Here is a 27,998-nt window from a genome sequence, read left to right as displayed (position 1 = left end):
TCGTGCACTCTGCACAGTTCAGTGACTGTGACTGTCTTGGCATATTGCAGTTTGCTTGACTGCAAAAGTTTTCTGGCGCGATCGCCGACGTTCAGTGCAACCATCGGTGGTGTGGAGAAAGTGGGGATGTTCGCAACCATCGGCGACGTCTGGCCACAGTACGGTGGCGGGCGCACAATAAAGGACGAGATGCCCGAAGAGCGTGCTGCCCGACTGGAGCGCGCGCGCGTCTCGTTGGCTGCCCGACGTGCCGCGCCCCAGACGCCCGAAGAGCGTGCTGCCCGACTGGAGCGCGCGCGCGTCTCGATGGCTGCCCGACGTGCCGTGCCCCAGACGCCCGAAGCGCGTGCTGCCCGACTGGAGCGCGCGCGCGTCTCGATGGCTGCCCGACGTGCCGCGCCCCAGACGCCCGAAGAGCGTGCTGCCCGACTGGAGCGCGCGCGCGTCTCGTTGGCTGCCCGACGTGCCGCGCCCCAGACGCCCGAAGAGCGTGCTGCCCGACTGGAGCGCGCGCGCGTCTCGATGGCTGCCCGACGTGCCGCGCCCCAGACGCCCGAAGAGCGTGCTGCCCGACTGGAGCGCGCGTCTCGTTGGCTGCCCGACGTGCCGCGCCCCAGACGCCCGAAGAGCGTGCTGCCCGACTGGAGCGCGCGCGCGTCTCGTTTGCTGCCCGACGTGCCGCGCCCCAGACGCCCGAAGAGCGTGCTGCCCGACTGGAGCGTGCGCGCGTCTCGTTGGCTGCCCGACGTGCCGCGCCCCAGACGCCCGAAGAGCGTGCTGCCCGACTGGAGCGCGCGCGCATCTCGTTGGCTGCCCGACGTGCCGTGCCCCAGACGCCCGAAGAGCGTGCTGCCCGACTGGAGCGCGCGTGCGTCTCGATGGCTGCCCGACGTGCCGCACCCCAGACGCCCGAAGAGCGTGCTGCCCGACTGGAGCGCGCGTGCATTGCGTTGGCTGCACGACGTGCCGCGCCCCAGACGCCCGAAAAGCGTGCTGCTCGACTGGAGCGCGCGCGCGTCGCGAAGGCCGAGAAGCGACGCGTCAGCGTCGATACTGAGGACGCCATGCTCGCGTCTCTGGCCGAGACCGCTCTCGCTGAGCAGGACCCTAGTGAGGAGACCGTCAGGTTCCTGGCGAAGTCGCAAAATTTCGCAAAGGATCCGCGTCTGGCGCTGCTGTATTTCCACCTGTGCGCAAACCATTCCGACGCCTTTGTTTTCAATGATGAGAGCCTGCATGGGCCTAACGGACCCGCGGTCTGCGAGCGGATCCTGCGAGCCATTGGCGGCGCGGTTGGCCACGACGACGCTGTGCACTGTCAGCCCGTGACCCCGGCACGGGGCGCATCGCGGCGTGCGCGTCGTGCAATGAGTTTCTCTTTGAGGCCAATAACACCATCGTCGACGCCGGCCCCGTCGAACAGCTTCCCAATGTGTTCCGCCTCACCAATGAGCAAGTCGCCGAGCAGTGCACCCTGCCGGAGCATCTCGTTGAACGGCACGTCTCCGTGCTGCGCGTGAACGACGTCCGGTACCATCTCAATCCGGATCTCGTGCCCGACATCAACAACGTCGTCCTGTGCTCGACCTGTGCGAAAAATCCGGCCGATCACGACTTCAGCCTCTACAACGGGCACGACTATGGTCGGCGGGGGTCGCTGCCCAAAGTGAACAGCACGACGCTCAACGCGATTTTACCCGCCCGAGCCTTCAATATTGACATCTTGATAAGGGCCAGCCACTCAACGGGGAACGCCATTTGTTTCATGCAAGACGGTCCTGTCGAGGTGGCCAACGTGCTGCCCCGGGTTTCCCCGGTGCAACGCCCGCAGGTGACCTTTCTCGGGCCGCGCGACGCCTGGCGGAAGGCGCAGGCTCATTTCCGTGACATGTACAACATCGACGTCACCGGAGCGTACCAGTGGCTCGAGTTCTGGACCGGGGTCAAACATCCGCGATTCGACGGCATTACCATCGACAATTCCTCCGAAATGCGCCGACGCCTGGACGAGGAGGGTGCCGCCATCGAGAAGGACGCCATCTGCAATGACGATGTTGACGTCGCTGCAATGAATGCGCACGTCGACGATAACGACGTCAACAACGACGTGCCAGAGTCGCCGGCCAGCAACACGGGCTGTGACCTTGTTCACACGGCGGTCTTGCCCAAACAATCTCTCCTCAGTGGCGGCGTCAACCTGGCGCTGCAGGTGCTGAACTACATCATTCACCCCGATGACAAGAATGCCGGAGATCGTGTTCCCCCTCCTATCGCGGTGGTTTCACGCGGCAAAGACCCAATCGTCGAGTGGGACGAGAACGATGTCATCATGTCTGCGGTTTTCACGTCATTGTTCCTTCTGGGCAAGGGATTGTCCAAGGGCTCTCTCAACAAAAAGTTCCTGCGCCATCTCTTTCTCTACTACGATGGCCAGTTCGAGGACCCGCTCTTCATTGCGACCGCGTTCAATCAGCTGCAGCGGCATACATGCGTCCGGCATACGGCACGCATAGGCGCCAAACGGGCTTCGCAACTTCAGAAACTCGGCGAGCTGGCCAATTCGTCGGCGTTCCGACAACGCCTGCTCTGGGCGCACGACAACCCGCTGTCAGATGAGGCCAAGAAGCTGAACGCCAAGGTGTGCCGCATCATGTCCATGGTCGGATCGACTGTCCCGTTTAGCCCGTTTGAGCGCGAGGCCACGCGCCCCAAACTGGCTGCGATGCGTCTCAGGTATGGGATCGGGAGTCATTTTCTGACGGGGTCGCCGCCCGAGTTTGAGGACTTATCCGTCCTGCGCCTGGCCATCATGCGCGATACTCGCCAATGGAACAACGTCAACTGCCCGCTGCAGCGGACAGGTTTCACGCGCGCCGACCTGCCCGACGATTTCGTTTCCAACGCCGGCGCGAGGATGGCGGTGACGCGTCCCCATCCTGCTCTGGCCGCAATGTCTTTCGCCAACCACATGCGCATCCTGCTCGATGACGTTGTACGGTGTCCGATGGCTGCGCATACTCGCGTCTCGCGTGACTACTTGCAGCGGGAGCGCGGCGCGTATCTCAATATTGCCGCTGTCAGCGGCGTGATTGAGCCGCAGAAGGGCGGACGGCTGCATTGGCATCTGAATACATACAGCTCGGTCCTGACGCCATCGCTACTAACTCGGTTGGCTGCCACGCCAACCGACGTTCAGATTGTCATCGGCAACATTCTCGACAGTACGGCTTGTACACACCTGGCTCCTGCTGTGCGCGAGTGGTGTGACGGGATTGTCGCGCAAGACAGCAACGTCGCGCGCCCGCGCGCTGCCGACCTGAATGTGCCGGATGCGATGGCCCACTACGGCGAGTTCGTCGCCGTGGGGCAACGCAAGTCCACCCTGTCGCAGCACCACAAACATGGATTTTCCTGCGAAAAGCCACCGAAGGGCCTGTATATGTGCCGCTTGTGCATGCCACGTGGCGTTCATGAGGAGCATACCTGCCCTCTCATGATCGCTATGCACAAGCGCCCGGAGCACAAGGACAATCAGCGTGCCATTCTGGTCGGCCTGCCCGTCGATCAAGCAACGCTGGACATGATTGACGGCCCGTACGACCCGTTGGGTGGCCAGCTCATCCGCCCGCATCCTGTTGGCCCGATCGTATGGGAAATGCGGCGCCCTGCGACCGATGCGATGCTTGTAGAATCGAACCTGATCACGACCAATCTGGTCGGTTGCCACAACAACTCGTCCGTCATTAGCGGTCAGGATGCCGGCGAAGCCGTCGAGGAGTACGAGGCGGCGTATATGACGAAAGAGGGCGCTCCTTTGCGCCAGGCCGCTGCTGTGCTCCTGTCCGCCCTGGACGACATTGCGCAACACCCAAGCGTGGCCGACGACACAGGCACGGCACACCGCACGGGGAAGCACTTGGCGTCGCGGACGGTCAACGCGTTCACCGGCGCCCACCAATGGTCCATGCCCTTGATGGTACATGCCCTGCTGGGCGCCATGTCAGAAGTCCAGACGGAAACATTCCGGTACGTCTTCCCACACACAGCTGTCGCCTACGTCGATCGGCAATTGAATCGCGCCATCGACAAGGACGGCGAAAACGACGATCCTCCGGCGCCTGACGTTGACCCGCCTGTCGATGACGACCAGTTCGTCAACGAGGCCCTGGACGCCCTGGTGTTCGCTGTCCATCCTGATGATAAGGGCGATGGCAGCGTCGGCGGTGCGACGGCGTACAAGCTGCCGTCCGGCAAAGTCGTCTTCATGTCGCAGGCCGAATCGTATGACAACCGCGGGATTCACTTTGCCGAATACTCAGCGCTCGAGTTCGAGAGCATCGTCGAGCTGGTCCCTAACAAGCAGCGCCTTGCTGCGGCTCAGCCTGCCGGGGCGGGTCGACCTGGTCGGCACGTGTTTGATCTGGGGCCCAAACATCCTCTGTTCACTGAGTATAACGAGGTTATTCGCCTCAAGATGCGTACCGCTGTTCTCGCCGGCCGACCGCCGCCGTCGTTTCCGGGGAACAAACACGACAATCCCGCTCGAGTCTCTGCATGGAAGCGCGATCTCGAACCGTTCGCCAAATACGTCCTGGATCTGCTCGTACCATGGCAGAGTGCCGACGAGCCACGGTTCGCCCGCAACGGCGACGGTCTCGCCGAGATGATTCATGCATGGGATCGGCGCTCGGAGTCCGTCGTCAATCGACAGCGCTTCCGATCTCTTTACCACCTGATGTCGAAGCGGCATCGGAGCAGTCGCAATGAGCTGATCACCAGTCTCTGGAGGCAGCGCAATACCGACTACTGGGCCACCGTCCGCATTGGCAAGTCCAGGGGCCCTGGCCTGCGACCTGACAATGCCGATGGGGATGGGGATGCCGAGCACGCGGGTCGTCTCTGTCCGTCGGAGATGTACGAGCTAACCGCAGCAGCAGCCAGCCCCGATGTTCAGCGACGAGCGTCCCATGTGGAGCTGACGGCTTCGTGCGAAGAGCTCTTCAACGATGCCGTTATCGTGAGTGCCCACCAACTCGCGGCTAGCCATGGACCGGCGCCGTCGGTGCCGGTGTACTCCCCGCCCGACAACTACGATTTGCTGCACGGTGAGGGGGCCGCTGATGACGTCCGACTGTCGCTGAGCGACATGCGCAAACAGATCCATGCCCTCGAACCGCACCAAACCGTTCACGGTGACGTTGGTGCCGCCAGTGGCCGTGGAAGAAACGGCGGCCCTGTAGATCCGATGTTCCATGACGAGGCCATGGTCAAAATCGGGCCGTGCTTTCTGACCGATGGCCAGTACTGTGTCGCATCGGAAATCGTCGACGTGCCCGGACAGAAGTTGCTCATGATTCACGGCAGTGGTGGCGTCGGGAAGAGCGTCTGCATCCACAAAACCGCCGATGAAATCGCCTCACGCGGCAGCACAACGGCCTGCTGCTGCTACACCGGCGTCGGCGCCTGCCCGCTGCCCCAGGGTCAGACTTTTGCTGCCATGTGGAAGTCGTTCGTCAAGGACCTGAACGCCGGCCAGCTGGTGGACTTGATTTTCAACGTCATCGGCGGCGACAGTTTGCGCCTCGTCATCATCGACGAGGTCAGCATGCTGCCGGCTGCCTTCCTCGTACTGTTGGACCAGCGCCTGCGCTCAATGTACAATCCGCGTGTGGTTTTCGGGGGTATCTCCATCCTCCTGGTGGGCGACTTCATACAGCTGCCGGTTACATGCGGCCGCGATTTATATCGCGTCATGTACGGCGCCGTGTCATCGGAAGACCTGATGGCGCGCTCCCTATTCGAGCGATTCCATGTTTTCGAGATGACTGAGCAGCTCCGGGCCGCTGGCTGTCCGGATCATTGCCGGCGCCTCCAGGGGATGCGGGCGCTACCGCGGCGTTACCCGACGGGGACCCGCTGGACGGATGCCGACTGCGCCTTCCGCCCCATCACCGACGACATAATCGATGGCCTGACGGCACCGATTACCAAGATCGAGATCGCCGCAGATCCAGCCTGGCTCACGGAATCCACGTGCCTGACGACAAGCAATCGCGATCGGGCCGTCATCAATGCTGCACATGCTGTACACGTCGCCGTCGCCACGGGTCGACACGTTCTGCGGTGGCGTCGGCGCCTGAAGCGCGATGTTCCTGTCTCTCTGCAGTCACTGCTCTACCAGGAGAAAGACAATCCCGAGCTGTTCGGGTACTTCGTCGCTGGCTGCCCTGCCCAGATCCTCGACAATGGCAATGGCAACGTCGTCTACAATGTCGCGAATGGCACGCCCTGCACGCTGGTATCCGTCACGTGGGACAATGCGGACGAACGCCGCACCACCATCGCCGCCATACGTGCTCAAAGCGACAGCGGCGACGATGGCGTCCGCCGTATCATTGACGTGCCGATGCCGCCTGACCATATCATCGTCTCCGTGCATGGGGTCGATGTGGCCGCATGGCCGCGTCATCTCAACGTCACCCCGCGCAATGCTGACGGTGGTGTCGACGCGGTCCACATCCCGATTGGACTGATCAAACGCAAGCCGAAAACGATCCGGATCGGCAAGGTCACGGTCGCCTACGAGATGCACGCGGTCGACCTGTCATTCGCAATCACCACATGGAAATGCCAGGGCGCGACGTTCGCGTACATCATCGCCCTGCTGGAGCCAAGTCGTGCCAGCCCCAATCTATCATTCGAATTGCTGTACGTGATGTTTAGCCGCGTACGGCAGGCGTGTCGATTCCGTTGTTTTCCTTTGACGCTCTCGTTCCGGAAGGCGCACCTCAAGACGTTGCGGCCAAATATACATTCGACGAAATGACGAATGGACATTGCCAAAAACGGCATGTGGCAACCACGTGCGGGACCACAGGCTCGCAAGCCACTCGTCCCGCGCGGGAAACGGTCGCGGCCGGAGGAGCCAACGCCGCAAGAGTCTGCTGTGGCGGTGAAGCGGCGGAGGTCCAAACCAAGCCCGCCTCCGCCCGATCCGCTCATCCTGCGCGGAAAACGGTCGCGGCCAGAGGAGCCAGCTTTGACGCCGCAAAAGTCTGCTGTGGCGGTGAAGCAGCGACCAAGCCCGCCTCCGCCCGGCGTCACTCCACGTTGTCCGCCCCCTGTCTCGGTCGAACACGTTGTCTTCGTTCCGGGGTACGGAAGGCTGTTCCCGAACGACTTCCGCTGCTTACAACCTGGCCAGTGGTTGAACGACACCATCATCAACCTGTTCGGGCAGTTCTACTGCCTGCCGCGAGCGGCATACGTCCACCTGTTCAACACATTCCTGTACACAAAGTTCTTGGCGGGCCATCTCGACGACTTGAATTGCGTCTTCGATGGCGTGTCTTCCAGGCCGGTGTGGATCATACTGATCCACGACCAGTCGCACTGGCAGATCTTGGTCATCGTCAACGCCACGTGCCCACCAAGGTCGACTGCCATGCTGTTAGACTCAATGGCAGCGTGCGGGCAGTCGCGGCCTTCGCCAGCACGGTGGTGGACCGGGTCGTGCGCGCCGAATCGTTGAGCACGTCGGTGGCGATCACCACCGTGGCAATCACCACGGTGCTTGTGCCGCAGCAACCGAACGGCTACGACTGTGGCGTCTACGCCCTGCTCAACATCATGCACCTGGTGCGCCATTACGACAACATCAGTGGCCGTTCAAGGACCAGGTCAGGTGGATTGGCGCGCGTGGTACACGCAGGAGGCGGCGTCACAGCACAGGTGCAACCAGCTGCAACAGCTACATGAACTTAAAGACCTACACCAATAAATCAACAATCATCATCTGATGCAATAGTAACAGCTACAACTTCTAACACGACTACGGTATCCAACACGGATCGCACGAATGCGCTGTCCAACCAAGTTCCTACCTGCCCACTCCGAAGGAACGTGTTTACAGTGGTACTGGCAGCAGGGGGCAGTACACGTCAGCAGAGGGAGTATATACAGGGGTAAGGAGATTTAAGGAAAAGCCCAGGAAGGGGTCCACCTGGAAGCCCGGGAACCTACTAGTCGATTCCAGAAAGAGGGCGTGGCAAGGGCGGAGCGAGGCCACACCGGGAGAATAAAAGGGGGCCCGGATCGAGAACTCGGGGCTGTTGCTGGAAGTGGATCCCCTCGCGGTGTCGCTGTTCGTCACCATCGTCGCTGCCGTCTTGACCAGCTTTAGACGCCTCTAGCTAGACAGCCTGTCAACTGTACTAGCTAGGTAGTGCCTTCAAAAGAGACGGATGTGTGACCAGCGTATAAGCGCGTAGGGTGTCTGTTGTTCCCTGACGTGTAGAATAAAAGAAGGTGCCTTAAGAACCCTGTCTCCGAGTGAGTCACTACACAAATATTAAAATGGTCCAATGTTTGTCGTAGGTCCTTTAGTTTTCGTAGGCCCTAGGCAGTGTTTACTGCGGCCTATTGGATAACACGGCCCTGATACACACTCGTAAGTGGTATCACATTCTCCAAATACGATCTGAAAAAATATAATGCTAGTGTCATATTTAGATTGAACCATTCAAAACCTCAGATGCAAAGTTATGTTCCGCTAGATAAAAAAAAACATTTCATCCATATCATCACTACATTGTTATTGAAAATAGCTTATTGCTGCCCATTCTTGTAATACATATATTTTCGATTTTGTCTTTTTTTTGGTTTTTCAATTATTTTACTCTGTGAAATGGGCATAAATAAACATGCAACTGAATTCGCCTACACTACTGGCAAAAAAATATCCCATGATATAGCTGCTCGACCCGAGCTACTGTTTGCCTTTTGGCGTTCTCTCATCTAACACTGGTGGTGAGACAAGGCCATAAAGAAGGCTGTCTGCTGTAGGGCAATCAGTTTCAAAGACAATGCATACATGAGAGAGTGTCTGTGTGAATGTTCACCACAAGTTTGTGTGGCTAATGAAAACTTGATTCCTTGCAAAAAGACATATCTATTTGGCGTTTGAACATCTTAACACAACTGTGTTATTGCCAGAAAGGGTAAAACCCTATTCTTCTTTTAATATAATGCGTTAAAGCTGTTGAGTCCGTCCTGCAAACAGTGCATAGCAATGGTGAATCCTAGCGAATATAGATGCGTAACACACGCTCTGCATTCCTCTGCTTTAAACGCAGGTGGTATACGGCTATACAGTAGACTCTTGATTATCCGCGCTAATCACGGGGAGGATGGCCGCGGATAATAAAAACCGCAGATAATCCAAAAATATCCATTTTCCGCGGCTCTCTTTTCCTTAAAGCAAAGTTAAAACAACACGCTTCGGTTTCTCTGACATCGCACAGTTTAGTAAATTAAAACTCACGAAATAAATGATTGAATAAATCACTCAAAATGAAGCACAAATTACGATTTTCATTGTTACACTTTCGATCGAGAATGAATACTAATGATCGACCGATCGATGCGCGTGCTACCTGCTACTTCTGCTGTTGAGGAGCAACAGAGTTCGTATAAAAATTTCCAACAGACGGATCTCTGATGGAGCCTATCGACGATAGGACTGACAAAGGCTGCCTCTGAATATGTAGTGAGTCGAACTGAGTCGCAGACGATGTCTTAGGAGCAACACGATTATTAACTATTTGCACAACATACTCCAGAGCTATTAACACAACATACCCTCGGGTGGTGACCACCCAACTCACCACGCTACGGTGGAACTATATATGGTTCCACTATCCCGGTCCGGACCACAAGCTGGGTCCCGGACGCGTGGCTGGAAGCTTCTTCAAGCTTGACGTGGACCTCCTGCCTCTCCAACAGTAAGAACCCTGAGACCCTCTCAGGGCCCCCCTTATATCGGGCCGGGCTGGGGTTGGCTCCGCCTCTCGCCCCACCCACCTTCTCGATCTCTCTCGCCCTTGCCCGAAGGCTCTCGAGAGTTCTTCTCGGACCACGTGACCACCCATTGACCCCCTCCACTGGTGGCCCCCCTACAGTATCATCCGGTCACATGTCCCCAGGTCGGTCACATGTCCCCAGGTCAGCCAGAGTATCATGCCCCCAATGTAACCCTAGCTGGCTGACACTCCCTCGCTCTCTCAACGGGAGCCCGTGTGATGCTGCCGCCACGAAGCCATATGGCAGGCGCCCCATCTGCGACCTCGCCACCACCAAGTGACGGAGCCGACCCCGCGTCCCCCTCACCTCACCTTACATGAACACACCCGCACGCATTTTCCCCCACCCATAGAGCTGGAAGGGGAGGTCATCTGATCGACCGGTTTTTATCCGAGAAGCCCTTATCGTGATTGACTTTCACGGTTTCCGGCGACCAGGGAATTGGACGACCTCCCCCCGACGCTACTTTGCAACGCGGCGCTGCGACCGGCCTTAAGATGGTATGGTCGCGGCGAAGGGCATTCGGCCACCGCGGTTGAAACGCATCCCCCCACACACACCCCCACAGGTCGACGAGACAGGCAGAGGAGGGATGGGGCGGCATAGTTTAGGGTGCGCAATTGATAGGGCAGGTGGTGGGGACATGTGGAGGCTCCGCGCTTAACTTCCGCAGCGGGCCGTGGTGATGGACGCCGCTGCATGGTGCGCAGGAGCACGGCGCCATGCATGAGAAGGGGATCAATTGGAATCGGCGCCGCAGCACATCCGATTAGCATATCAAAGGCGTCCGGAACCGCCGTGCGCATGCTAGCGGGCGCGAGCCCATTGTTAAGGAAAAACTGAGGGCCGCCATCCCGCTCGGAGCCACATCCCTTTGATGTAGGGAGGATAAAAAGGGGGTGCAAAGGGGAAATCGCTCTCACACTCCAGCGCCAGGCGACAAGACGCTCTCCAGTCCAGCGGCCCGAACGTCCGTGAGACGCATCGAGGTACGCTGCGGGTACGGGATCAACGAACCGCCATGGGCACCCAACAGTGAGTAAGGAGGTGAAGTAGGATCATAGCCGATAAATAGGGAATAGGTACAGGGGTAGTGGAATAGGCCAGCCTCGTCGATTCAAACTGATTTAACATTAATTACCAGGTAGCAAACAATAAATAATTAATAGCGAATCGTGGCCTCGTGTGATCTCGTGGAGAGGTGTGAACGTGTGTGGTGCTGTGTACACAGTGGTTCGCCTCGTGGGAGCGCTGCGCAGAGCGGCGCGAGAGTGGGTGTCGCGTGTGGAGCTGCGTGGGTGCACGTGCGTTCACTCCGTGTATGATACAGGTGCGCGATCGTAACGTGAGTAGTCAGTGTTGAGTTGGAGTGCACGGAGCTGTGTGTGTGTGTGGGTGTGCGTACGTTCGCTCCGTGTGGGTCGCAGGTGCGCGATTAGGAAAGGGAGGTATCGTGGTAGCGTAAAGGGGGGCATAATACTACTCGGTATCTAACCATGCCTACTACGCGAACCCGCGGTGGAGGGGAATCCTTGAGCGACGGCTCCCACACCATGGGTGAGGAACCCAGCAGCGGTTCGCTTAGCAGCGGGGGGGCGAGTGATGATGTTAGCCCGGCCGTTAGCATTATCGAGGGAGGGATCTCGGGGGCCAGCGACCCCGACACCCGCACCGCATGCTGTGCGTGGTGCCACCGCGCTTAACCAGCGCTCACCCAAGCCCCCACTAGGGCTGGTACTACACCCCGTGTCCGGGGTGTACACACAACAGTATACATCCCGCCGTGGCCTCGCAGGCCCGGCAACACAGTTACATTCCCAGTAACTACAAATGGAACCACTCACGATGTCTTCAGAAATATTACAGTACATTCTGCATGACTGACAATGCACACCGAGTATAGCAATAAATAAGTACATTGTGTTCACTTAATGATCCCCAACCTGATATAACACACGTGTCTGAGATAAATTGCATTACTCACAGCTGTGCCAGTTAAGGAACACACTCCTCGCCATCAATAGCCGTCATGTAAACTCAAACTAAAATTTGTATTTTATTTTAACAGTTAAGGTCCACTGAGCTATATATATATTTTTGCAGAAGGGACCTGACCACATTATATTTCAACGAAGTGACGTATCATTTGGAAATGTATAACAGCCAAATACTCTTGTTTTTAAATGTCGAGGGAAAACCGGAGTCCCAGAGAAAATCCACGTAACCACGGGGAGAATACGCAAACTCCAAACATACAGGCATCGTCAGGGTCGGGATTGAACCCACGACCTCCTGCATACCAGGCGAGGTAGTTAACTTATCCTAGCCACGGTGGCACCCAAGTGCTCAATGGGGCCATTTTCTGTACAAGGAAAATGTGCAAAACGAATGCAGGGACCAGCATTGAACGTTGTTAATGCGTGGGTATCGGGCAGTATGGTAACATCAACCACACACCGTCTCTCTCCACACAGACTCATTATGAAAACCCCAGCTGTGGGAAGTACTGTAATACATAGCGGTTTGCCTGTAAATCGACGAACATCACTCTCGGGTGGCAGTGCAGGTGGGTACTCATACAAACGCATCAATTCGATAGACGCCTGATGGTGGCTGAGTGACACGTCCGAGATAACTCCTCCTGTCTGTCACATCGAGCGATGGGGGCGCTACGTGAGCCATGTGGTCTCACCGAGAAAGTGAAAACGTCTCAACAACGTTAGATGAACTGTGCTAACAAATAATATCCCTACGCTTGGTTTAAATTGTGCGGTAATAGAAATAGACACTAACACGAGGCAAAACACATCAACACATTTAGAAGTTTTTACCTTGGATGATGACGATTATGATGGTGGTCGTGTGATGATGATACTAGTTTAACACGTAGGCTTTCGCGACCAATATTATTCATAATATAGGTTTTTGGGTCAGATCGCGTTATTTATAAATGTGTCGTAACCCTCCACCATCCGACACGGCCAAACAGTAAAAAATGTGTCACGTTTTCAAAGGACAAATTGACTTCTTTAGCCCACCGGTGTGCTGAAGATAGAATCAACAGCATTTTAAAATTTGAGTACGACGTTTCGCTGATAGTTACAATCAGCTTCATCGGGCAAGAATGGTGAAACTCTCATGTTGCTTCCGGTCTTAAATAGAGCAGCATCAGGGTGACGTCATCATTTAATTCAATTCAATCTGGTGCAGTGATTCGAGGCAAGGAGGGGGAGGATATTATAATGATATAGATTGGTAATCATTCAATTGTTATTCATTGGTATTTGTAATTGTATTTATTTGATAATACGCTTCCAGGCCGCACTAAGCCTGTAGCTGTCAGAGCGATTGAAGTTATTTCTGTTTCTCTCAATTTCAATGGATGCTCTAATTAGTCTTGGCCAGTAATAATTAGTTTTACACAACACTTCAACGTTATCAAAATCAATTGAGTGTCCTTGTTGACAAGCATGCTCTGCCACTGCCGACAGTTGTGTTTGATATAATTTAATGTTTCTTTGGTGTTCTTTTAGTCTTACACTGATGTTGCGTCCCGTCTGTCCAATATAGCATCTGCCACATAAACAATTAATCCGAAATACACCTTCTGTTGATAATTTAGGCAATTCGTTATTAGTGCCAGATACCAGTTTTTGAATTTTGTGCACTGTACCAAATCTTACTTTAATGTTTTGCTTTTGCAAAACCCGGGCTAATTTGTCAGTTACTCCTGAGATGTATGGAATTTTGATTGTTTGAACAATCTTATCGCTTTCAGCAGTGTTGCTTTGCGTTCGTGATTTGGCCTTTATTGCTCTGTTAATTTGAGCATTATTGTAGCCATTCTGTCTTAGTGCTTCTTTAACATGTTTCATCTCTCTCACTAGACTCTCACCATCTGACACTGTTTTTGCCCGATGTATGAGTGTTTTGATAAGAGACGATTTCTGAGCTGGGTGATGATGTGAATCTGCATTCAGATAGGCATCAGTGTGCGTTTGCTTTCGGTAAACGCTGTGTGTTATTTTGCCATTAAGACCATGTCCCAGCAAAATATCTAGGAACGGGAGTTTGTTATTTACCTCCATTTCCATGGTGAACTGGATAGCCGGGTTTTGTGCATTGAGATGATTTAGGAAATCATTAAGTGCATTTTTACCATGTGGCCAGACAACCAAAGTGTCATCAACATATCTAAACCAAAAGGATGGTTTTAATGTACTCGAGGCAAGTGCTCCTGTTTCAAAATTCTCCATGTAAAGATTGGCTATAGCAGGAGATAAAGGAGAGCCCATTGCGGCTCCTTCCCTTTGTTTAAAGAAATCGCCTCTCCATAAGAAGTAAGTGTTATTTAAACAATGATCAGCTAGTTTCGAAACATCTTTTGGTAAACCTGTATTCTTTACCAGTGTATCAAGTAATTTAAGCGACTCGTTCACTGGAACCTTAGTGAATAGAGAAATCACATCAAAACTCATCAGAATATCATTAGGCTTAAGTTTGAAATCTTTAATCACATTCACAAGATGTTCTGAATTTTTAATGAATGAAGATGTCCTACTGATGTAGGGCTGTATTTGTTTAGTTATATAATTTGATCATTTATATGTGGCAGAGCCAATTGTATTGACTATGGGTCGTAATGGGATGCCGATTTTATGAACCTTTGGTAGCCCATACAATCGCGGTGGTTTTGAAGCCCTTGGCTTAATTCGGTATTGCTCATTCTTAGGAATTAATGAATTTGCAATGATTGCAGTAGTCTTACGTTCTAAAGTATTGGTTGGATCTCGTTTAATTTTAATGTAGGTACTTTCATCTAGTAAATCTTTAATTGTATCATCATAATCAGCTCGTGACATCACGAGTAGTGCGGCCTTTATCAGCTGCCAGGATTTGAATATCTTTATTGAATCGGAGCTCTCTTAAGGCTTTTTGCTTCGTTCAAGCTAATATTTACTTTTGGTACTTTACTATTCTCAATTATTTTAGCAACCTCGTGTCTAGTCATCTCTGCCTCATTATGTGGAAGTAGTCTTACTGCTGATTCTATCTCAGCAATTATCTCATCCACTGGAGTTGTGCGTGGAGTAACGGCAAAGTTAAGGCCTTTAGAAAAGACAGAAATCATGTCACTGGTTAAAACAGTGTTAGATAAGTTCATTACGGTTTTGTTTTTAAACTGTTCGTTTTTAGTATCTGGCACTAAAGACGAATTGCCTAAATTATCAACAGAAGGTGTATATCGGATTTATTGTTTATGTGGCAGATGCTATATTGGACAGACGGGACGCAACATCAGTGTAAGACTAAAAGAACACCAAAGAAACATTAAATTATCTCAAACACAACTGTCGGCAGTGGCAGAGCATGCTTGTCAACAAGGACACTCAATTGATTTTGATAACGTTGAAGTGTTGTGTAAAACTAATTATTACTGGCCAAGACTAATTAGAGAATCCATTGAAATTGAGAGAAACAGAAATAACTTCAATCGCTCTGACAGCTACAGGCTTAGTGCGGCCTGGAAGCGTATTATCAAATAAATACAATTACTATTCCTTATAGGGGAAACAAATACCAATGAATAACAATTGAATGATTACCAATCTATATAATTACAATACCCTCCCCCTCCTTGCCTCGAATCACTGCACCAGATTGAATTAAAATAAATGACGACGTCACCCTGATGCTGCTCTATTTAAGATCGAAAGCAACATGAGAGCTTCACCAGCTCTTGCCCGATGAAGCTGATTGTAATTATCAGCGAAACGTCGTACTCAAATTTTAAAATGCTGTTGATTCTCTCTTCAGCACACCGGTGGGCTAAAGAAGTCAATTAATTTTTCCTTTGAAAACGTGACACATGTTTTACTGTTTGGCCGTGTCGGGTGATGGAGGGTTACGACACATTTATAAATAACGCGATCTGACCCAAAACCCTATATTATGAATGATACTAGTTGGCGATCATCGGTCCACTTCCAACCACACTTTCCCCCAAGTGCCTACTCGTGTTTCACTATGACCCTGACTGCTGCTGCTGCTTGCTGTTGGCTCGTCTAATATGTCATGGCAGACAACAGCAAACCCACCACCACCACGAGCGGAGTCTGCCCTACGACTCTGCCTTAATGAGCTCAACCAATCAACGTTCTACTGTTTGGTGCTCACTTCCTCCACTCAACTAGGTGGCGCTTAGACCCCCTGCAATCGACAAATCCTGTATATATTTTTTAAAACACAGAGAAGGCAAAAATAGTACAAAAGGCGACGAAGGTGAAAAGTTTCAGGATGTTGGATGGCAACAGAGGGCCCCCACAGTCCGCTGCTGTACTGCGCAAGTACACAACTGCAGCACTCCCCCGTGATTCCACTTCGAGAATAGTCGAAGAGGAGCATAAAGGGCGCGAAAGTGCAACTGGTTAAACTCCAGGTGCTGGGTGGACGTGGCAGCGTTATGCCACGCATAGGAGCCCCCTAATCAACAGATAAACAAGTAAAACTAAATATGAAGATACAATGAGTTACATTTTTTTTCATTCATTAAAAATAAACTACCTGCGGTCTACCTTGGACCAAGCCTGATCATTAACGCATCTGGCTATCGAATCAATAGAGCAGCAGCATCAAGTTGCGCGATCCACACCCCTTTGAGGAAATCCAAGACTCATGGACCCGGCATGAAAGACGCTGGATAACTTAATTGTGAGTAGTCGTAATTTTTCAATTGATTGTTTTTATGAATACTTTCACTGTGAGAACTGCGTTCATCTAAACCCAAGGCACGGTGTAAATCAAATAGTTATAGTCGACATTATTTGGTATGTAATAATGTGCTTCTTCCATTCCAGAAGCATTAGCATAACGCGGAATGCGCCCCCCATTATAACGCGGAATGCGCCCCCCGTTATAACACGAAATGCGCCCCCCCCCCCCCCGTTATAACGCGGCTCCTGAGTGGTCGGCGTTGAACGACTTTCTTGAGCTGCGCGGCTGAGCAGTACAGTGATTTAGTATGCTGCAGCAGCAGCCTTGGTCAATTAACTGCTGGATGGTGACTGCCTCCCTCAAAGCCATCAGGCAACGTATCACGTCCTTGGTGTAACATTCAATCAGTGGGGACTCATTGAGTTGATACCAATGTAGAGGCGGATTTCCAACCAGTGAGTCATTCAATCTGTAGGTAAGGAGCAGGCGATACACACTGGAGCCAAATAAAGGCTGCATGCAAGCGATAACGGGACTCGTTTAAAGTAAAAAATATCATTTTATCACGACTAAAGCGCGTGCTGCTCTGTGGTTCACTGTTCACCTGCACAGCGCGAGGAGACGTCACCACGACTTCCTGCCGCCTTCAACTATAAACTGCTTTTATTTTACCAGGTAAAACCCACTGAGCTGTGTAGCTCTTTTTCAGAAGCGACCTGGCCATCACAAATGATAACTCAACGAAGTGGCTAATCACCGAATGGACATTTATAGCAGTGCCAAATAGAGTAGACTCTCAATTATCCGCGATAATGACTGGGAGGATGGCTGCGGATAACATAATTAAAATATATCAATTTTCAACGGATCTCTATGCCAAAAAACACCAATTTAGGTATAAATTATGTTTAAGTTAAGAAAATTTAGTTTTTTAATGAATAAAACAAAAACTTGTAGTAAAGAATGCATTGATCTTGTTTTATGGAACTGCCGTCTGATTTAAAGTGAAAACAACACGCTTCCGAGAATCGAACTCGGGTCTCTGCCGGGTTCGTAGCGCTGCGCGCTATCCGCTACGGATACACGTGGTGGAAAGCAGTACTCGCGAGTCTGCCTTGAGCGCACTGCACAGACTAAGACAAAAGATGCACCACCTGTGGTCTCCAACAGACTGCTGGGGTATGGGGTGCGTGTCTCTCACCCGTGTGACGCACAGGCGCGGGGGAGCGGTGGCGCAGCGGTTAGCGCACTACTGCGCCGCAGGCCACGGCGACGCGAGTTCGATTCCCGCTCACGGCCACCCAACACCGGTGCTCGATAGCGGTCGTGGGCCTCCCCTAGGTCGACTCGGCCTCGATCTCCCGCTGCTCGCGTCTCCCGCTCCGCGCTGGAGCTCCTCGCAATGACGTCGCTCGCTCGGTGAGAAGTTCGATTTCCTTTCGGGGAAATTGCGGCGGCGTTGATGCTGTTCACGCAGGCGCGAGCAGAGCTGCGTGTGAGTGCTTGTCTCTCGATCAAGTTCATAATGTCCGTGTCAGAGACGATCATTAACCCCCTGTCTCTCTTCTGACTCCTGATCCAGGATTAATTTCGTGATCGCACTCACAGATTGACTCTCCCCTCTCATCTCACTCTACTAACTCTCCCTTATCGCCATACTCTCCTGTCTCTCCCCTCTCATCTCACCATACTCCCCTCCACGCATTCTCCTGCTTCACCCCTTTCATCTCACTCTCCTCCCCTCCACACTCTTCTACCTCTCCCCTATCATCTCATTCCACTCCCCTCTACGCACTCTCCTGCCTCTCCCTTCTCACCCAACTCCCCTCGACGCACCTTCCTACCTCTCTCATCTCATTCCAATCCTCTCCACGCACTCTCCTGCCTCTCTCATCTCACTCCACTCCCCTCGACGCACTCTCCTGCCTCTTCCCTCTCATCTCACTCTCTTGCCTCTCCCCTCTCATCTCACTACTCCCCTCACCCCTCTCATCTCACTCCACTCCGCTCCACGCACTCTCCTACCTCTCCCCTCAACACTCTCTGTCAAACCCGCCACTCAGCCTTCTCTCTGCTGCCTTGACAATAAAAGCTGGCTCGAGAGAGATTTGGATCCGTGTGCTCCACGTGATGTAACGCGCGTTCAAAAAGACAAACATCGACAAAGAAAAGGAAACAAAATCTTACAGCTTTGCAAGACGCGTGGAGAAAGATACATGCGTGGAATTACACTGAGAGGCAGAGAGAGAGCGAGAGAAACACGTGCATTAGAGAACGCACGCAGGGTTGAGACATCATCATCACACTGATCGTCATCCAGCCGTGGATTAAGCATGGTTGATGGTGTTCATATTGAGATATAGATAGAGGAACACGTGGATTAGAGAACACATGCAGGGTAGAGACATCATCATCACATTGATCTCAATCCAGCCAAAGATAGAGCATGGCGATGGTGATTACACTGAAAGACAGAGAGAACGGAATACGTAGATTAGAAAACACGCACAGGGTAGATACATCATCACATTGATCTTTATCCAGCAGTGGATTGAGCATGGTTGATTGTGACAAAAAGTTTGTTTGGTGGTTGAGAGAATGAAAACGCCACCTGTTTGTTTCCGAGTAAATTTGCTAAGACAAAGATTTCCGTATAGCCCACACAACCTGTTAGGGCAAGTGATGTTAGTGTAAATGTATAAAGCACACATACACGTACAGAGAGAGACAATAATTCCCTGTGTAACCTCTAACAGAAGCAGCACCTATGAAGGCCCACACAGCACCAAGGCCAGCTGACTTTGTCTCCCCAGTGCTGATGCTGTTCCCATAACGCCGCGGGCACAGAGAGTCCCCGCTTAACGTCGATTCGATAAATGTTGTTTCATTATACCATCGCCAGTACAATAGAGAAAGTGTCCCATTATAACGTCGCGACGTTTGCGTTTATGCCGTCTCTAAACTATAACTATGCAACTTTTTTTTATTTAACCAGGTAAGGCCCACTGAGCTATATAGCTCTTTTTCAGAAGCGACCTGGTCATCGCAAATTTTAGCTCAACAAAGTGGCTTATCATCATGTGGAAATGTATAGCAGACAAATACTCTAAACGCGTGACGTCGGCTCTAAATATGGAAGGAAAACCGGAGGACCCGGAGGAAAATCCACGCAACCACGGGCAGCAAACTCCAAATATACAGCCGGCGTCAGGGTCGGGATTGGCCCTACGACCTGCTGTATACCAGGCGAGGCAGTTAACATCTCTCCGCCGTGATGATGATGAGAGAGAGAGACACCTAAACTCGAAATAGACAACAAGCATCGTAAGGGTAAGGATCGAACACTCGACCTCCTGTATACTAGGCGAAGTAATTAACATCTCACCACCGTGATGATGATAAGAGAGAGACACGCAAACTCCAAATATGCAGCATGCATCGTCGGGGTCAGGATCGAACCCTCGACCTCCTGCATACCAGGCGAGGTAGTTAACATCTCCTAGCCACCGCGGCGCTCGCGGTGGCTTGGTATGGAACGATTTAATTTTTGTATTTCGTACTCGGAAAATATATATCGTACCGTAATTTCGTACCTTCTATCGTACCTAAGAAAGAACAAAAAGCTTCTAATACAATAGATGACAAGCGAGATTAGAGTTGATCGAATCATTTGATTGTGTTGGTCGAATTGAAAAAAAAAAACATTCTTATATCCAAACTCGCATTATTTCTAAATGTCGATGAAATATGCTTAACAATGTCACCCATTATCAATGGCACGTGGCATTTTGGGAAGGGAATGTTTCCAGAAGTGTTAGTCTTTGATAACTGAAGTGTCGCTTTCTTGTAGCTGCCTATAAAGGCAAGAATAGTGTAATTACTTCTGGCAACAACAAATAATCACCCGATGAAGCTGGAATTGAATTACCAGCGAAACATTGCGTTACTAAATTAGTAATTGTTGTGGATTTATCCATAAAAGAGGTTTTTGTTGGGTTAGATTGCGTAAATATGAATGTGTCGTTAAACCTACACAGCCAATTACCCGACACAGCCAATTAAGTAAGGTTTGTCACGTAAACAAAACATGCCAATTCTTTACTAGTTTAGCACTAGCCTACTTGTATGTTGGAGAGTAAACCCACTCCATGTACATGCCACGTTTTGTTTACGTGACAAATCTTATGTGATTGGCCGTGTCGGGTGGTGGTAGTGGGTTAGCAACAATTTTATATTTACGCGATTTAACTCCGAACAAAAACACTTTTCTTTCTATAGTGGATGCAAAAATTAAGAAGCTTAACTTCTAATCAACTAATAACCTGGTACGAAAAGAGTATGAAATAAAAATAACAACCGCATTTTCCTACCGTACCATAACCTTTGATAAGGTACCCTACTTAAGAACCAAAACATCCCGTAAGCGTACCCGCAATGTCAACCCGTAGCGTGGCCTGTCGAGTTACAGAGTGGAGTCGCCCTCAACGCTCCCTGCGTCCCTCCCAGCTCCCCGTGCCTCCTATCTCAGACTTTCTTCCTCTATCTTAATTAGAATTGAACCACTTCTATGGGGAAGTTCCAAGTTTACCTTTTTCTCTCTCTCTGGGTTTTTTGTTATCTCTCTCTGCCTGTATATTTAGTGTACTTTTTTCTGTCTACACTCGTTTTTTGTTGTTCTTATGTTCTGCTCTGTCTGTATGTCTCCGTTCCTCTTGTTTTTATGTTTTGTCTTTCTTTGGAATTTTCACACTTAAATTCTAACTTATCAATCTTTGAAATACGTAATCGACCAGGCTATGGGTTAATTGTGTGTTGACCGACTCTCTGTGTTGTATTACATAACATTTCGATATTTTGCTAGGTTATTTAATTTAGTGTGTTCTTTCTCCCTCTCTCCTAATGTTCAAGCCTGCGTACTTTACTACGCGTCTCTTCGTACTCATTGACATGTAAATTTTTTCTCTAACCCCTCCCTCTCTCTGCCTCCGCCCCCCTCTGTCTATTTAAGGCCACCCCACAGAGACGATCTCCCTCTCTGTACATGTGTTACTCTCTCTATGTATCTTGGTGATATCTGTCTGCTTATATGTCTGTCTATAGTTTTCGGGTTATATTTTTGTTGCTATTTCATTTATACCTGATGATGATTGCTTGTGTTGCAATCGAAACGTCGTATGCTATTATTTAATTTATTATTTTATCTTTATACGTGACTTTACCGAAAGAACCAAAGCATAATTTCTTCCGCTATATTTTCACTTAAAACGTTCGTGACTGCAGGAATTCATGTTCTTTGGTTCTTTCGGTAAAGTCACGTAGTTATAAAAATAAAAATAAAGTGAATGAAAAGAAAATGCTAAAAAAAACTTGAATGTAGACTGTAGCCTGGTTCTTAATCGGAGTGAGTGGAATGGCAGTCTATAATGTAGACTGTAGCCTGGTTATTAAGTTTGATGGGTGTACTGGCAGTCTATAGTGAAGACTATAGTAATGGTTATTAAGCTGGGTGAGTGTACTGGCAGTCTAGAATGTAGACTGTAGCCTGGCTCTTAACCTTGGTGAGCGTACTGGCAGTCTAGAATGTAGACTGTAGCCTGGTTTTTAAGCTTGGTGAGCGTACTGGCAGTCTATAATGTAGACTTATTCTTGGTTCTTTCAGTAAAAAAAAAAGATTAAAAAAAGATTTTTAAAAATAAACAACAAAAACCACGATGCTCAGATCACAACACAGGCGATCGTCTTCAGGCGGGAAGAAGGAGATCGTCACCTAAGGTAGCCGTTTATTAAGGTTTCAAAATGGTCGTGGCACAAGAGCAAAAGCTCCTGCGGTGCAACGAAGTGGGCGGGGCATATGTGCCCTGGGGTCAGAGAGCACCAATGTGAAGCACAGAACATGCAGTGCCACGGCTCGTCTCGATGTCAGAACGAAGTGGGCGGGGCACATGTGCCCTGGGGCAAGACAACAAGAAAACGACACAAACAAGTCATGACTTGACCTGTGCTCCTCCGACAAGAAAACACAAATCAAGTCACGACCCAAAGTGGTTGATGACATCTTTCCAATGATTGCTGATTTTATAACCATCCTCTCGGTTGAAATTGTGTCTGTGTCTGTATATATGTGTAATGCGGGCGTAAACGACCTTCCGGAAGTGACGTCATGGGGGGAGGAGTTACGTCACGTGGGGGACAGGGTTCAGGGTTATAAGGGGAGAAACCGGAAGCAGTAGGGGAGTGATCGGAGACTGGGAAAGTGTAAGGCCACGCAGGGCGGAGTGGGGAAGAGAGAGAGTGGCGAGATCGCCACACACACACACCCCGAGGATCGGCACCGTCGGCCAACGGTGACCGACCCCGGGGCTGGAGGAGCAGCGAGGAGGCTGCAAAGAGAGCAGCGGGTCTGCAAGGGTGGAGTTTGGCAGCGGGGGTCTGCACGACGAGACAGCAGCGGGTCTGCAAGGAGGGAAGTGGGCTACGTGAGCGACAGCAGCCTGGGGGCTGCAGAGCGAAGAGTATATAGGGGAGTGCTGTGAAGTGGGTTACGTGAGCGATAGCAGCCTGGGGCTGCAGAGCGAAGAGTAAGGGGGAGTGCCGTGAGGGAAAAGAGATCGAACCCAAGTAAAGGACACAGGACAGAGAGAAGCGTCCGAGTCTTTTATTACATATGGATGGCTTCATGAACGAATCTTTGTTGATAGCCAATGGGCTTGCAAAGTACCATCGTCTTATATAAATCAATTTCGTGCGAGCTAGCCACATTAAAATTATGATCAGCCACAGCAGAAGTATTGGTCCTACCGTGTGTCAAATCTGCCTCATGCTCACGAACACGGTCCGAGACATGTCGCTTAGTTTCCCCAATGTAACTGCTGCCACAGATACAGCTTAGTTTGTAGACGCCGGGATATTGCATGTCAGGAATCTTGTCCTTCACAGATGGGATCAGATCACGAATTTTATGTAATGTGTTAAATCAGACCTGGATCTTGTGTTTGTTCATGATTTTGGAAATATTTTTGGTTACCTCTGCTATAGTAATAGGTTTTCACCCTTTCAACTGGTACAAAAACTGACACCTTTATACAAGGGATCATATTTGTAATAACCACAACACAAGCAGTCAAAATGCAAACAAAAATAAACAACTTTGATAATGATAATGATATGCACTGTCCTTGAAGTTGATTGGTCCACATCCGAGACAGCTTTTCTTAGAGCCTAGTCTACAGCGCACTATCAGAATATTGAGAGCTCGGGGTAAGCATTTACACTATGAGACCTCCTTTACCAGTGGCAAAATATAGTCATAGGTTTTTACCCTTTCAACTGGTACAAAAACTGACACCTCTATACAAGGGATCATGTTTGCAATAACCACAACACAAGCAGTCAAAATGCAAACAAAAAGAAACAACTCTGATGATAATGATATGCACTGGCCTTGGAGTTGATTGGTCCACACCCGAGACAGCTTTTCTTAGAGCCTAGTCTCCATTGGTGTTGGATCAGATGACGCCAAAAGGCGGACAACTCAAAAACAGCGCACGATAGGTGTGGACCAATCAACTTCAAGGACAGTGCATATCATTATCATTATCAGAGTTGTTTTTTTTCTAGATTTGAAGCTTTCGTGACTGCAAGGATTCATATTCTTAGGTTTTTTCGGTAAAGTCAAGTGGGTAAAAAACTTAAAATTTAAATTAATAAAAGTAAAATAAATAAAAATTAAAAATCACGACGTTTCGGAGGCAACACAAGCTTCCGTCTTCAGGTGGAATCGTCACAGCCACGACAGCTGCATCAAGTAAATGAGAGATTACAAGAGATACCACTCCGTATATATAATGGTTGAAGGGGGGAAGGGCCAGGAACGGCACACTTTTCAATAATATGGTAAGGTGAGGCTTAAGACTAAGAATAGACTGCATAACAAAAGACTGAGCCTTTGTTATGGAGAGGTGTGGTTTGTGACTACGCCTAGCCTACATAACAAAAGTGTGAAAAAAGAAAAACTAAACCTGGTAAAGCAAAACTGGCTGTCTATCAGTAATAGTTGTCTGTCAAATAAGACGGTCCAAATAAGTGTAGTTAAATCTTTTTTGCATGGTTAATCACATCTTTCCAATGATTACTCAGTTTGTAACCATCATCACGGTTGAAATTATGTCTGTGTTTGTATCTTCGTATGGCTTCGTGTACAAACCTTTGATGGTAGCCAGGAGGTTTGCAGAGCACCTTGGTCTCGGAAAAGACAATTTCATGAGAGCCCACAGAGTTGTAGCAATGATCGGCAACGGCCGAAAAATCAGTTCTGCCGTGTTTCAGATCTGACTTGTGCTCGCGGACACGATCAGAAACATGACGTTTCGTTTCTCCAATGTAGCAATCACCACAACTGCAACTCAGTTTGTAGACTCCAGGATACTGTAAGTCGGGAACGACATCCTTCACAGATGGAATCAGATCACGGATTTTATGCACTGTACTGAATCGGACTTGGATCTTATGTTTGTGTTGAATTTTGGAGATCTTTTTGGTCACGCCTGCTATGTATGGTAACGTGATAGTTTTGGTCGGAGTTTCATGTGGCCGTTTCTGTATGGTGGGAGAAACAGCATGGCGGATGGTGCGGTCAGAGTATCGGTTCATCCTGAGGGCCCGATGTACATGTCTTAATTCACCGGCCAGGCGGTGTTGGTCAGAAATGCCATGGGCTCTGTGGTATAACGTTTTGATGAGAGAATTCTTTGGAGATGGGTGGTTGTGGGAATCCGGTTTCAAGTAGGAATCTGTGTGGGTGGCTTTCTTGTAGACAGAATGTCCCAAGGATCCGTCAGGTCTCCTCTCAAACAGAATATCCAAGAATGGTAGTTTACCATCTTTCTCCACTTCCATAGTGAATCTGATGGATGGGTGTCTGGAATTGATGTTGTCCAAGAAATGGTTCAATGCTGGGAGGCCATGTGGCCAGATGATGAAAGTGTCATCCACATACCTCTTCCACAGGGAAGGACGCAGGGTGGATGTCTGGATGGCGTCTGATTCAAACTTTTCCATGAACATGTTGGCTATCACTGGTGACAAGGAGGAGCCCATAGGGGTACCCTCATTCTGTTTGTAGAAGGTGCCATTCCAGGTAAAATAGGTGTTGGTGAGGCAATGCCTAACCAGCACAGGTACATCAGAATTCAAACAATGTTGGACTAAGTCCTCAATTATTGTTAGGGTGTCCGGTACTGGGACTTTGGTAAACAGAGATACTACATCAAAACTGACGAGGATGTCATCAGGAGATAGTACCATGTCCTTAACCATAGAGACTACTTGGGTTGAGTTGAGTACTGTCGAAGAGGTCTTTCCTGTGAAGGGAAGCAGAGTATCTGATAGAAACCAGGCTAGTTTGTAGGTAGGAGAGTTTATCGTCGACACTATGGGTCATAGCGGGGTGCCTTCTTTATGGATCTTGGGAAGACCATAGAGTCTGGGAGGTCTTGCCGCCGATGGTTTTAGAGAGGGACATTGGCTTGGTTCGATTAGGGAAGTCAAACTCGTGATGATTTTGTTGGTTTTTGTCGTTAGGCTTTTAGTGGGATTGTTTTTAATTTTGGAGTAATTCCCATCATTAAGTAGATCCATGATTTTGTTGTTGTATGAATCTTTATCCATGATGACCGTGGCATTGCCCTTGTCTGCCGAGAGGATGACTACATCATCTCTCTTTTTTAGGTCCGCGAGTTCAGAGCATTCGTTTTGATGTTGCTAGTGGGTTTCTTAGCATTCTTAAGAATAGTAGCTATTTCAGCTCTTGCTACATCCGCATGGATGTTTTCTATGCCTCTGAGGGCTACATCAATCTGAGAAATCACATCCTCTACTGGTATATATTTAGGGGTGACGACGAAATTTAGTCCTTTGGCCAGTACCGTTGTTAGATTGTCAGAAATTGGGATGTTACTCTGATTAATCACGGTCTTGTTAACATCCAGCTTTGTGATGTGTGGCTCTGGTTTCTTATTAGATAGGAGGTTGAATTTAGAAATCAGGTTAGCTTTGCATTTGGCTGACATTGAGTCAGCAGAAGTCATGTTATCAACGTGGTTCCAATCGGAAAGTGACATTTTTTGTGTTAACATTAAATGTGTTTGTAAGAAAGTCTTGTCTAAATTATCGAGTTCAGATTGGAGTAACCTTATTCTCTCCGAGATTAGTGATAGGCTAGCTTTAAATAAGATCTGTTTAGAGTTCGATGAGGACACAGCAGCGGATCTGAGTGTGAAAGCGATGGGTATTACCTTGTTATCTCGGCATCTCTTGAGGAAGGCCAGCATCTCGAGAAGCTGTGACTTCTTGTCTCGTTGTCTGTTAAAAACTCTAACAGATAGGTGGAATTCCTCCCCGTAGAGGGAATTAATTCTAGATTTGAAGCTTTCGTGACTGCAAGGATTCATATTCTTAGGTTTTTTCGGTAAAGGTACGTAGGTAAAAAATTAAATTAAAATTAATTAAAGATCCATAAAGAAGGCACCCCGCTACGACCCATCGTGTCGCCGATAAACTCTCCTACCTACAAACTAGCCCGGTTTCTATCAGATACTCTGCTTCCCTTCACAGGCAAGACCTCTTCGGCAGTTCTCAACTCAACCCAATTAGTCTCTATGGTTAAGGACATGGTACTATCTCCTGATGACATCCTCGTCAGTTTTGATGTAGTATCTCTGTTTACCAAAGTCCCAGTACCGGACACCCTAACAATAATTGAGGACTTAGTCCAACATTGTTTGAATTCTGATGTACCTGTGCTGGTTAGGCATTGCCTCACCAACACCTATTTTACCTGGAATGGCACCTTCTACAAACAGAATGAGGGTACCCCTATGGGCTCCCCCTTGTCACCAGTGATAGCCAACATGTTCATGGAAAAGTTTGAATCAGACGCCATCCAGACATCCACCCTGCGTCCTTCCCTGTGGAAGAGGTATGTGGATGACACTTTCGTCATCTGGCCACATGGCCTCCCAGCATTGAACCACTTCTTGGACCACATCAATTACAGACACCCATCCATCAAATTCACTATGGAAGTGGAGAAAGATGGTAAACTACCATCCTTGGATATTCTGTTTAAGAGGAGACCTGACGGATCCTTGGGACATTCTGTCTACAGGAAAGCCACCCACACAGATTCCTACTTGAAACCGGATTCCCACCACCACCCATCTCAAAAGAATTCTCTCATCAAAACGCTATACCACAGAGCCCATGGCATTTCTGACCAACACCACCTGGCCGGTGAATTAAGACATGTAAATCGGGCCCTCAGGATGAACCGATACTCTGACCGCACCATCCGCCAAGCTGTTTCTCCCACCATACAGAAACAGCCACATGAAACTCCGACCAAAACTATCACGTTACCATACATA

The 27,998-nt window shown here is 49.9% G+C and overlaps 1 protein-coding gene and 1 long non-coding RNA gene across 2 annotated transcripts in view; one reads left to right on the top strand and one right to left on the bottom strand.

Annotated features, from left to right (window-relative positions):
* The window catches only part of LOC133360002 (uncharacterized), a 32,761-nt gene extending 14,951 nt beyond the window's left edge, over window positions 1-17,810 (bottom strand). Inside the window, exon 1 of the long non-coding RNA XR_009757203.1 lies at window positions 17,777-17,810. This is a non-coding gene — a long non-coding RNA (uncharacterized LOC133360002). The remainder of the gene's footprint in view (window positions 1-17,776) is intronic.
* Window positions 1-27,998, top strand: part of LOC133359978 (butyrophilin-like protein 2) — a 155,288-nt gene that overhangs the window by 56,611 nt on the left and 70,679 nt on the right. The gene's annotated exons all lie outside the window — the stretch shown is intronic.

This window comes from Lethenteron reissneri, chromosome 66 (assembly GCF_015708825.2).
Source record: "Lethenteron reissneri isolate LAM-NWPU_2019-01 chromosome 66, ASM1570882v1, whole genome shotgun sequence".
In the NCBI taxonomy this organism is placed as follows: domain Eukaryota; kingdom Metazoa; phylum Chordata; class Hyperoartia; order Petromyzontiformes; family Petromyzontidae; genus Lethenteron; species Lethenteron reissneri.
This window is presented reverse-complemented; position numbering and strand designations above follow the sequence as displayed.